This window comes from Culex pipiens, chromosome 1, assembly GCF_016801865.2.
Source record: "Culex pipiens pallens isolate TS chromosome 1, TS_CPP_V2, whole genome shotgun sequence".
NCBI classification, from domain to species: domain Eukaryota; kingdom Metazoa; phylum Arthropoda; class Insecta; order Diptera; family Culicidae; genus Culex; species Culex pipiens.
The window spans coordinates 15,084,137-15,097,507 of NC_068937.1; the positions used below are offsets into that span (position 1 = coordinate 15,084,137).

The 13,371-nt window shown below is 33.4% G+C and overlaps 1 protein-coding gene across 1 annotated transcript in view; it reads left to right on the forward strand.

Moving 5' to 3' along the window:
* Positions 1-13,371, forward strand: part of LOC120424696 (uncharacterized) — a 107,769-nt gene continuing 94,398 nt past the window's right edge. Inside the window, exon 1 of the mRNA XM_039588875.2 lies at positions 1-619. The gene's annotated coding sequence lies outside the window, so the exon portion shown is untranslated. The remainder of the gene's footprint in view (positions 620-13,371) is intronic.

Below are 13,371 nucleotides of genomic sequence, written 5' to 3' on the forward strand. Positions count from 1 at the left end.
GAATTAAACACTCTTGTCGAGACAACCGCACCGTCCGGACGCGAAAACCGGAGCCTAGCTAGTGATATTGGGGGTTCGTCGCTTATTTTCGGGCAGCGCCGCGTTGAAGTCACCGCGCGTTTTGGTCGCGATTTTGTGCACTTGTTTTTCCTGTGTGACAATTTTGAAACAGTGTCAAGGTGGATTAGCTGCAGACAGAACCGACCGGATATTCCGGGGTGGATTTTGTGACCTAGAGTCACTCCAGAACAGGAAGACTTGAGAGCTGTGCCACAAGGATTACCAAACAGTGATTGTGAGTGTTGAAGGCCAACCTTCCACGAATAAAAGTGCTCAAAAGATTCAAAGTGTTTCAACAAAAAATAACAGGAAAAAATACAACAACAGCAAAATAGCAAACAAAAGTGATTCAACGGATAGCGAAAGTGCAAAGTTTTACCCGCCAGAACAAAAATAAAAAAAAGATCATCCCCAATTTCGAGGAAAGTGAACGCTGAACTATCAGAACTTGAAGCTGAAAGCAGATCCAGCGTGGTTTAGTGCGGAGCGGAGCGGTGTGTTGTCCCTTGATTGGATTTAAAAGGAGATTTTATTTCCTGCGGCAGCCCAGTTTTCACAGGTAATTTTCAACCAGGACTAGGGAAAGCTATATTTTGCGATTTTTTAAATTGAAAAAAACGTCACTTTGGAATTCCAAGTTAGTAATTTTTATGTGGCTAGGAGTCAAAAATATAAATAAATTACAAAATTCTTGAGATTTTACGCATTTTTATATCCTTTAACACCTGGGCTCCCAAGCTTAGTTAATTTTCTGCATCGTTTTTCATTTCAACAAAAAGGTATTAATTTTTTGACTCATGTTGATATGAATCTTTGATGGTCAAAAGTTGGCCTTGATATTTTATAATATTTTTGTAACAAACTTTAAATAGAAAGAATCAAGCAAAACATTTATTGTAAGTTGTATTTTATATAACCATTCTTTAAAATTCTATAAAATAAGCCAAACAGATATTCTGAAAGTTTTATGTTTTGCGTCTTTTTTCGAATTTTCGAAGCTGGGCAAAATAATAATTAAAATTGAATCATGTTTTTTGAAATAAGCGTTTACAATGATTTATGTTTAAAAAGAATCTGATAAAAAATAATTTCTTAAAATCATAAATATTTTCCAAACAATTAGCAACAAGTTTGAAGCATTATATAAATTAAAAAAAAAATAATAAGAGGTTTGAAACTTGCTTTGTATTTTAAACTTATTAGATTTATTATTTTGGGAGACAAAAAATTTAAAAAAATCTCTTTATTTTAAGTTTTTGTCTCCCAAAATTTTCTCAAAAAAAAAAACAGCAATTTTAATGAAATTTAATTTTTAAGGAAGAAAATTGGTGTAATTTAATGCAAGCTTTACCTTTTTTCAATTTTTTCATGTGATTATTTTTTTCCATGAATTCGTTGAAACTTTGCAAATTGATAGTAGTAGCAAAATTACTATTATGTATCAAGTATTTTGTGATACTTTTGATATAAAATTACGATAATTATGTTTGAACTTTGATTAAGTTTTTTGTTATATCTTTCCTCGTTCTAGACCAGGAACGAGTGACAAAAACTACAAATAAAATTTGTACTACACAGAAAAAAAAGTTGAATTTTGGAATGTTGAAAATTTGGTAGGTTGAATATTACCTCTTTATTTGTGTAATATTACATAAAAAATGTGTAAAAATGTGAACCTGACGAATACTCATCAAAAACTGATGAAAATTCATCATTTTTTGGGGTAAAATTTATCATTTATTTTGCCTCAAAATCTGTCACCATTTCCTGATGAATATTACCATCATTTTTTTTTCTGTGTACCTTAAGTGAATTTTCATCTATTCTTAATTTTATTTTAAAATTCTCGAAATTGATGTTAGACTTTTGAATTAGTCAAAAAAGGCTACATTTGAAGAAATTCGATTCATTTTTAATCATGAGCAAAAGATTTGTATCTACTGTTTATTAGAATCTAATTAAAAATAGTATCTTGAAATTATCAATATTTTACAAACTTTTGGAAGCAGCTAACTGTCACATTACTGAAGCATGTTCTGAAACTTTTTTTTTAATTTAAAAAGAATAAATATGTAAGAAGTTCAAAATTTGCTTTGTGTTTAGTTTAACTAATTAGGCCAACTAAATTATACTTATAATTTTCTTTCTCAAAAATTTTCTTCATAATATCAGAGAGAAAAAATATTATTACCTTTAAATAGAAATATTTAATGAAAATGTTATATTACTAAAAATTATATTTTAAATACGTTGTATAACGTTTATTTTTGCATAATTTATGGGCTTCAAGCTTCTAGCTCGAATAAAGAGTCCAACTTTAAGAAGATTTTTTTTTTCGTTTTTGTTCATTGGAACCTAGATAATTGAAAACGGTGGCATAACTGCTATAAATATTAAATATTTTGTAAAAACTGTCAATAATTTGGCTTGAAAGTTGTATTTAAATTTTTTTTAATTTTTTTTTCCTCGAGCATAGATAAGCATAAGTCAATTTGCTTCAATTTCTTAGAATTTTGAATAAGTTAGAAAAGGCACATTTAAATAAACTGTGAGCCAAGACCAATGAATTTGAAGTGTTTTTGAGCACATTTTTTTATAAAAAAAACAAGAAATAAATAAAATATTTAAAAAAAACTTTGTTTTCGTGTTGGTTTCAAAAATGGGTTTTAATCCGAAATAAAAAAAGTTAAATTTAATCATTAATTTCGGTGCTTCTTATAGAAGCGAATAAAACAGGAAAAAATTTGTCACTTTTTTATTCTTCTCAACCTGAGCAACCCTAACAATTATAAAACTAAATCATTTTTCATTTTTCACTCTTTATATTTAGGAAAAATCTACTGTTTGGAAGTGAGACCTGTTTGATGTGACTTTGCCAATGTTTTAAAAAAGTGTTTTTTTTTTTCTTGGGCAACTTTGGCTGTGTATTTTTACTAAAATTTCCTCCATATTATGTGAAAATATGTATATTTGTTGTGTACCAGACTATGCCTCCAAGAATTTTTGATTACAATTTATAGTAGAAAATGTAAAAAAAAACAAGCAAAAAACTGAAAAAGTGAATGTAAAAACATGAAAAAAAATGAGCAAAAAATTATAAGAGGTGGTAGAGTTAGCGAAATATTATCAGAAACAAACAGAAACTAAACAAGATAAATGTAAAATAAAAGACTAAAAATGAAACATTAAAAATATTAAATAAGAAAATTATATTTTTCATAGAACAAAAGTTGCTCAAAATGCCCTCCTAAACACAGAAAAAAATCGAAAAAAATTGGACAGTAAAGAGTAAAGGATTTTTCATAGTGATCGTAAAATGATAGATTAAAATTTCTCATACACATTGAAAAAAAAAATCCTCAAATATTTTTTTTGAAAAATAAGTCTGCAATTTACAATTTACAATGATGTATCACCGATAAATAGACGTAAAATATTAAGCCTTTTAATAGAATATTCATCGATCACTTCTCCTTAGAGTCTTCTAGTTGTGAATGTGCGCATCGCTCGAATTGTTTGATAGTGTTAGTGCCTACAGTTTCATACTGTCAAACGCGTGTAAGTGAGCGGTGGTGAATTCAAAAATCACGTGATGGGTTTCAGTTAAATAACTATTCAATAAAACTAGAAAATTATTTACTAAATTTTGAAGCAAAATAAAAAAAGCAAATTAAACAAATTCTTAAGTTTTACGACTATTTCTGTTGTGTGGACGGTGTGGCCTAAAATATAGATATTTGTAAAAAGTCTAAGTATCCATATTTGATAATAAATACAAAAATTACCGTCAAAACATTTATTCTCATAAGGTTTACAATCGTTTCTATAAGTTTTAGTTTTGCTATTTAGTAGGGCGAAACACTTAATAAAACTTACATTTGTCTGAATAATTCGAAAAAAAATGATTGTCAATTTATTTTCCTTTGAAGAACCACAACAAAAATTCAGTAAGAATAAATATCAAAGCAACCATCAAATGCAATTAAAAACGTGCGATGGTGAACTCAAAAAAAAAACCCTGATTTTGAGATGAAGTTTATACAAAAACAATAACAAAAACTGGAAATATGATTTGATATTATATAATAGCCTTATTAGATTTAAACATTATTTTACTTCTTGATTTGTTTGGGGAAATTTTGTAGGAAAAAAAATATCATTAGTCAACATAAATTGAAAAAAATGCATAGTTGTTTCCCTTTAAAGAACACCACAAAATGTCAAACTGATTGATTCCAGCTTTTGTATAGATGAAAAGATTAATTAACATAAAACCCATCAGTCACTAAAATTATCAATCTGTGAATGACAGTATAATGCAGTTTAAGGCATAAGGTGGTGAATTTAAAATTTTCTGTGGTGAGTTTCGGTCATTTAAATTGACCGTTATATTGGTGATTGAAGGTTTGTTTTTCTGTGACCTCCGGTTTAATAGTTCTTTTAACGTCTGCAACGCATTATCCAGCCAATTACCACCAATCTATCTCAAATGTATTTTTAACAATTTGACCCACTTTAGCCGTAACACGTTTAGTGAAAATTGTATAAATTTCCACAAATTCGATCCACTCCAGTCTACGCTCAGTTCTCAGCATTGCCTTCTCCTCCTAATGACGTCTCCCGCTGAGAATGATGCACTGGTCTAATGCACATATCCAGTACCTCGCAGCCATCCGAGTGGCAAGTGTCTGGAAATTTGGAATCGGTTTATAAATACCCACAAAAAAATAAACCGTAACGCGCACCGGAACCACACTTCCCCTTGGGCGCGTGCGGCGTGTGAGTTATTTATTACCCTTTTTTTCGTTTAACAGTAAACTCGACAAATTGATGACACCGTCTCTTCGTACTCCAAGGTGTGACCACATCGAATTTTCGGATGCCGCCAGAGTGGGTCAGTATGGAACTGGCCCAAACCGTTACCGATTTCTGAGTTTGCGAGAAGAACCGTTTTTTTCGTCTTCTTGGAACGAAACCTTAATTACGAGCTTTGATTGTCTCAAGGTAGTTAATCTAGTGTGCAAATTTGACTCAGTGTCGCACGGCGCGAGCTGTCAAAAATCTCGTACACGCTCAGCGAAACGTAGCCAAGTTGTGGGTTTAAGCTACTTTTGCTGCATGGGTTAACCTAAAAAAAAATCACGGAAGTTCGTCGAAAATAAACAACCCACAAAATTAAGACGAAAAAAACGAGAGCAAAATTAATTTTTATGCCTAATTTAATTCGGCCTTGGCAAAAAAATAAGGGAAGCAGGTGAATTACCGTTATTGGGTTTACAACTTGCAGTTTTCGGGGCGCTCGGCTCGTTAAACCAACCAACCTTGGTATGGATTGCAGGTTGTTAGCCAAAATATCGACAATTACAGGGTGAAATGGTTTCGAAACCTTAAGGGGGTGGTTTCCCACCGTGCCTAAAAGCCGGTCATTGGAGCAGGGTTTCATTTTTCGTTTTTGGGATTAATGTTATACAAGTGGCAGGGTGGATTACGGTGTACGATATGTGAGTGCAGTCATTATGAAGTCGGTTGAGCTTGTTAATTGAGCGATTTGAGCTTTTAGAGGGTGTAAATTGGTTGATGAATAATGGATAGACGTCTTGAAGCAAATAATTATCTCAATTTTGCTATAAAAATGTCTCAAAAGTTTTGTTTTTTTTTTACAGCAAAAGAGAACAAAACTCAAAATTGAGTTATTTCTTTAAGCGTGTACCATGCTGTCAAAGTGCGCTTAACAGTAAGCTGTTTTTTCGACCTGTCAAATGTACACGTTCAAGAAATTTACTCAATATTGGGTTTAGTGCGCTTTTGCTGCATGAGCTCAGCAAAACAATAACATTGCTTGACATTTCCAGCAAAACCGTCCACATTATTCAAATTGTCTCCGCCATAATTCATCGTTCGATGATCCCTGAAGATGCACTTTTCACATGAAGAAAAGGCCTCCACAAACAAATGGCCAATTTACACCGCAATTTTTTTCCGCCAACCTTCCCCATTTCAGTGGCTCCCACAATTCACTTTCTTTTTCTATATGTCACGCGGAAATACCACGAGACATTCCCTCCCCCTTCCCCATTTGAACCCAGGCCCTCACAAGAAGAGCTCACAATTCATCTCCACATACGCACCCTTTGAAAAAAAAGGTCTTGGAAATTTTTCACAAGAAAAGTTGTGCACCGTCGTTATCATCTTTCACCTGGCTGTTGTGTGGTGGCAGCAGCTGCTGGAGGACAGGTGCAGTTCTCAGGGATGTCGACTTAATTTGACACACTTTGGTGACGGCTTTTTGCCGGCACAGACAAATGGACTTCTCAATAGCAACGGTCAATTCGAATCAAAAAGTTTAGTTCAAAGATCAGCCGCTGCACCACTGGTGGCGCCACAAACATAATTTGACGTTTCTACACGCTAATTCTAGTGTCATAAATTTTTCGTTCGGCAATCGGCGGAAGAAAGTTTCGAGAAATCCTACACCTATTTTTATTACTAATTAAAAATATATGGATCACCCATAAAATTGACTAATCGAGAGACTTTTCAGCCCTCTTCCGTCATAACATCTCGAGAAATGCCACGGAATTGGACGGCCATAGAGTGGGAAACGCCGTTGAAAGCGACTTCAGTGGAGACACATAAAAATGAAGGCAAAAATAAAACACATTTTATTTCTTCGAGACTTCCCGGCAGGTCGGGCTGACCGGCCTGCCGGGAGGGATCGAGAGCGAAAATTAGCGGTTGGTTAGAGAGTCTGTGGGTCACTAGTGGCAATCAGTGGCGCGGCGGCTATTTGACGACATGGGACGAGAAGTGGTCTTTGAGGAGTTTGGCCACCGGAAGATTTCGCTTTCTGAATTAGTATGAGAAGGGTAAAAACTGAAAGTTTTTGGAATTTATTGGTCTTCTTGTAGAACAAGCTTATGATTAGGAGGTTTATCTCCAAAATGTAGTTGTTATTTAACAAAATATTTTTACAAATTGACTTAATTAAAAATATCAAGCTAAATCAACTAGAAAAGACATTGTACAAAAATCACGAAAATGACTTTGACTTATACTCTGTTTGTGGCAGAACGAGTTTTGCCGTTCACAATTAAAATCAAATGCATTTGATAAAATTTAATTTTGCCAGCCCGCACTCAAACGAAGCTTAATTTTGATGGATTTTCATTTTGGTCAGAAACGAAATACTTTAATTTAGTGATATTATTTCTCACAACGATAAAGCTTATTTTTCTGCGTACAATGATCCTTTGTACAACCGCAAAGGATTTAAAATTGATTTTTAAATCAATTTAAAAAAAAGCTAACTTTTCGGCCCTTCATGACAGTAAAGGTCCTACTTGACAGATAGTTCCAAGGGGACCATAGTTAACTTATCGAAAAAATGTTGTCTTGCCAATTTATGTTTTTTCATTAGAATCATAGAATAGAGATAGGTAGAATTGCCACTTGCCGATTCCCCCTTGTAAACGTCAAGCGACACTGCCGACAGCGCCACCACTGCTCGAAACGGGGAACTTCAGTCGAAATGCGCACTGTGCACTTTGATGGAACTGCCCTGTGCATTCTGGAGGGTGCGTTTTGTTTGACAGTGACAGATGGAAAAAGGCTTGTTGACGTTCAGTTGGCAATCAAAAATGTGAAATGGTGCTTGGAAGCCGGATGAAAAGACGAGACTAGTGAAGGTGGTAGAACGTTAGGATTAGGCGCAAATTGCGGTTTAAGTTGGAGTGCGGAGTCTTTGCTGGAACACCACGACCACTTTTCTTCACTCCGAACGGCAAAATAGTCATTTCCTCTTCCGATTCTTTACTTGGTTTGACAGCGACAGCGAAATGTCAACATGACAAAACAGATGTCTTGGAGAAGTGAAAACGGGTGTCAACTTATTTGGCATAATCTTGAAATTTAGAAAAAAAAAATGCTGATGCGAAATAAAAATCATTTAATCTTATTTAAAGCAAAATATCCTAGTTAAGGGATGCACTTATCTTGAATTTTCATAATTGTTTTGATTTGTTTTCCATGTTTTTTTTTAAAATCATTTTACATTTTTAATGAATAATATATATGTGCCAACCAGTTCTCCACATTCTTGACAGTATTATGCGCAGGGTGTTGTAGTTCCCCGTTTCGCCGCTGGCATCAGTTAGGCAGCACAGTTTTGTCCCCCGGTCGGTAAATGAGTGGCAATTCTATCTTTCTCTATTCTATGTTAGAATGAAAGGAAAGTGATCAGAAATGGTTTTAAAGCGTGTTTTTCATCGTTGTTCATAAAAATTGACATAGGACATTTGGACCCTATTATTAAAAGCATTTTTGTTAGAACACAACGAACTTAAACATTTCTCGTTTTTTGTATCTCTTTAAATCATAAGTGATTCTAGAACGATATTGTTTGAAATTTTCGTATGAATAAATTTGTATCCTCAGCTAGTTTTTTTTATACCTTTTTAAATCTTCAAGTAAAAATTAATTTATTTATATTTCATGGCATTTTCAATTCCAACACATTGTTTTTTTTGTGGTGATCGTAAGTTGTTAGATTAAAGTTTCCCATCCATCTTGAAAAAAAACCTACAACATTTTTAAAAAGAAGTCTGCAATTTACACTGTATCACAGACAAACAGACGTAAACCATTCAGCATTTTTTTTCAAACACCCATTGACCCCTTCTCACTAGAGCCATCTAGTGGAGAACATTCGCTCGAATTGATCGTGTTATTGTCTACAGTTTCATTATTAATTTACCAATTAATATTTATCATTAAACACTTATTATTCTAAATTTTGTGTAAAAGAGCCATGTTTATGTTTAATTCTTCTCACAGTTTTTTTAATATTTAAAATATCTTTCTAAAATTAACGTATTGATACCAAGTCCTATTGAACATTTTAAGCTTTCACTAACATGATTTTTTGATATTGTAGTAGTTTAAAAATTTAATAATTCAAAAAAAACTTAAAATACCATTATACAGCAATTCCATTTGAAAAGAGCCTAAACCGACAAAAAAATTCTCCGATCGGGCTCAAAATTTTTCTGGGAGTTCTTTAGCTGAAATAATAAGACCTGTATTTTTTTTGTTTGGCCATTAGGGTGACCTACGCCTTGTTAGGGTGGTCCGAAAAATTGCAATTTTCTTCGATTTTTGCAAAAACCACCATTTGAAAAGGTCGTATGAAAACTTAAAATCGCGTTTTGACCGTGACCGTGACCAAAGAGCCTATGTCTGAAAGTATTTTTATCGGATTCCTCAGAAAATTGTACATAACATATCAAAAAATTGGGGATGTCGAACCGTACATTTCGGAGTTATGATTTTTTGAAAATAAAAACTAACTTAATCCACCTATGTGGTTGGAGCCTTCCTCACAACAATGGCTGTACACAAGTTTCATCTATTTTTTAGATCCGGCTTCAAAAAAGTACATCAATATCACTTAAGTGGCCATATCTCGAGACAGGGTTGCCAGATCTTCAATGTTTTAGACTCGTTGGAAAGGTATTTTGATAACCTAACCAACGTCGGGTCGGATAGTGGAGCCGGACATAGTTTACATACATTTAAGTGAGATCCGGCTTCAAAAAAGTATATCAATATCACTTAAGTGGCCATATCTCGAGACAGGGTTGCCAGATCTTCAATGTTTTGCACTCGTTGGAAAGGTCTTTTGATAACGTAACCAACAATGGGTCGGATGGTGGATCCGGACATGGTTTACATACATTTAAGTGAGATCCGGCTTCAAAAAAGTACATCAATATCACTTAAGTGGCCATATCTCGAGACAGGATTGCCAGATCTTCAATGTTTTAGACTCCTTGGAAAGGTATTTAGATAACCTAAGCAACGTTGGGTCGGATAGTGGAGCCGGACATAGTTTACATACATTTAAGTGAGATTCGGCTTCAAAAAAGTACATCATTATCACTTAAGGGGCCATATCTCGAGACAGGGTTGCCAGATCTTCAATGTTTTGGACTCGTTGGAAAGGTTTTTTGATAATCTAACCAACGATGGGTCGGATGATGGACCCGGACATAGTTTACATACAGTTAAGTGAGATCCAAATATATGTGAAAACACATTTTTATACATAACTTTTGAACTACTTATCGAAACTTCAATCTGAATAAAACTCGATCTATGGGACCCTAAATCAAGTCGAATGCAACAAGTTCGGGTCAAATCGGTTCAGCCAGTGCCGAGAAACATGAGCTAGTTTGTTGGTCACATACATACATACACACACACATACACACACACATACACACACACATACACACAGACATTTGTTCAGTTTTCGATTCTGAGTCGATATGTATACATGAAGGTGGGTCTACGACGTTTTTATACGAAGTTCATTTCTAGAGCAGGATTATAGCCTTACCTCAGTGAGGAAGGCAAAACTGAGTTTTTCGACGCGCTTGCGCAAAAACAGGAAAATGACGAAATCGGAAAAAAATCAACTTTATTCACTAAAACTGCGATAACTTTAAAATTTCAGCGATGACCTATACTGCCCATGATCGCATAAATGTCCCATATGCATTTTCATCGTTTTTGAGTTAATGATGCAGTTTGGTTCAAAATCGTGTGCTCTTTCAGAAAAGCCTATAACATCCAGTACTTTGTTCTGGAAATCAGGAGGAAATCTAGTTTTTTAACGAAAACTTAACACGTAGCCTTATGAGTGGGACAAACTTCAAATGCGTTTTTCTCAGCTTGTTTTTTTGCATATGGGACATTTATGCGAACACGGGCAGTGTAGATGTTTTGGTATCAAAATTTTTGAAATTGAAAGACGCAACTTTTGGTACCATAACATCTATACTTATAAAACTTCTTACTATTTTTCCCAAATAGCCAAACTCATCACCTTTCTTTTGCATCTAAGACAGCTAAAATCGGATGAAATGGCGCGGAGGTATGATTTTTCGAAAAAAGAAGTTTTTGCGAAAAATGACAAAAATGGCAATTTTTCAGACCACCCTAACACGGCGTAGGTCACCCTAATGGCCAAACAAAAAAATACGGGTCTAATTATTTTGGCCAAGGAACCCCCAGAAAAAATTTGAGCCCGTTCGGAGAACTTTTTTTTCGGTTTAGGCTCTTTTCAAATAGAATTGCTGTATAAATACTCAAACTTTCATAATTTTCATTGTCAAATCTCCTGAAATTGTTATGCATTCTCACTTAGTGAGAGTTTTTTGTGTAAAAAAGCCAAAATATTCACAAAGTACACAGAATTGTTGTTAATTTGAAAAAAAAACTAAATTTTCACAATCTACCGTACTCATTTTATTTAAATTTTTAATATGGGCATCGACATTTTGTATGCATTTTCACCTTATTACTTTTTTATGTTAAAATATTCAAATTTACACAAAATACCGTATGTCATGAAAATATTCAAACTCGCATGATTTTTATGGGTATTAATAGATGCGAAATTGTGTTTGCATTTTGACGGTTTTAGTAACATATTAAAATTTTACAAAATACCTATTTAATGAAAATACTCAAATTTGTATAACTTTCAAGATGGGTATCAATCGACGAAATAAATATCAAAAATTATACATTTTCACTTTATTAAAATTTTGTTGCATACTCAAATTTTCATCAAATGGGAAAATACTTAAATTTTCTTAATTTTAATATAAGTATTAAAGGATCCAAAATTATGTACACCCAAAGTATAAGAACGAGGGAATAGTCCTCACGAAAAGAAACGTGAGGAAAGTGCTATTTTGCGAGAGTATAATCCTCTCGCGTGTTCATTCGTTCATTGGAACAGTTCATCCTATTGAGTGGCTTAAAAGGACAAATGAACGCCACTAAGTCACCGAACCATGGTGGCCCATACGGCAAAGGCACGGTTCAATATGCCTAAGGTCTTGGGTTCGAGTCTCGGTACCGGTACTTTTTTTTTGAAAGATGAACTTTTTTTGAAGATGAACCCATGAGTAAAGTACTCTCGGTACTTTTGAGATTTATCCTCTCCGTCCGCACACAGTACCATTTTACTACCGAATCGTGCTCTTTATCCTCTCGTATGCCGATGCCCAGTTCTGGGTGTATGTTGATTTTGACTGTTTCAGAGTTTTTAGAATAAAATATTAAAATTGTCACAGAATACCGCATTTTGTAAAAATGATCGAATTTCATAATTTTTACTATATGTATTAAATGATACGAAATTTGGCATACAATTCCAGTGGTATGATTACCATTATGTTAATTATGGAAATCGGAGTATTTTCATAAAACTCATTCATCATAAAATTTGGTATTTTGTAATAAAATTAACGTTTTACAAAAAAAAAGCTGTAAAATTTTGCATGGTTCTATGTATATCCATAATGAAAATTATGAAAAATTGAATATTTTTAAAATATACGGTATTAGTTTTAATTTGAGATTCAACCATGCAATTTTGAAACATAAAAATAAGTATGTGAAAGTATGCAAAATAAAAGTTAAATACTGCTAATTTTTGCATGCAACTTTCCACTATAATGTTGTTGCTGTAGGCTATTCACGAACCACGTAAACCTGTGAGGATTCTTAGAAAAAATATTTACGTAATTTGTCAATGGTATCTAAAATACTCAAGTTTTCATATATTGTGATAATTTTGTGTAATGATGAGAAACCTCATGGAAAGTATGGTTTCATTTGAATAAACGTGTATATTTAAAAAAATACCAAAAATATATGAAAATCCATCATTGCATAATATTTGGATATATTTTTTATTGGATGCGATTAGAACAAGCACAGAATTACAAAAAAAGTGCATCGTTTACTAAATTTCAAGCTTTCAAGAGCTCTCAAAACTGCTTTCCATATTCAAACTGTAGTCAGGATTAGTCTCAGTCGACGGTAATAAAAAAATCAAGAAAAAGGGTCATTTTTTATTTTGTAAATGGCAATTTTTTCTGCAATTTAACATATTTTTCTTAAAAACGATACGCATGATCGAAATTTCACAAAAGTAATTTTTCATAACATGAATTCATGAATTAAAAAAATATGTTGGGATCATGAATCATGGAATCATGACATGTACTTTTCTGTCTGTGACCTAAATTTTGAACATGATAAAATGTTAAACTTAGAACGAAATCTTACTACATAATATCACATCGGTAGAACTTGAGATTCAAAAAGAGGGATTTATACAGTGCTGCCTCTAGCGGTGGAGAGCTCCAACTTTTATAACAGATTTTATAATAGATTTAACCGAGGGGTTGATCAACAGCACGATTTTTTCTCCAGCCTGAGCAAATAACTCGAAAC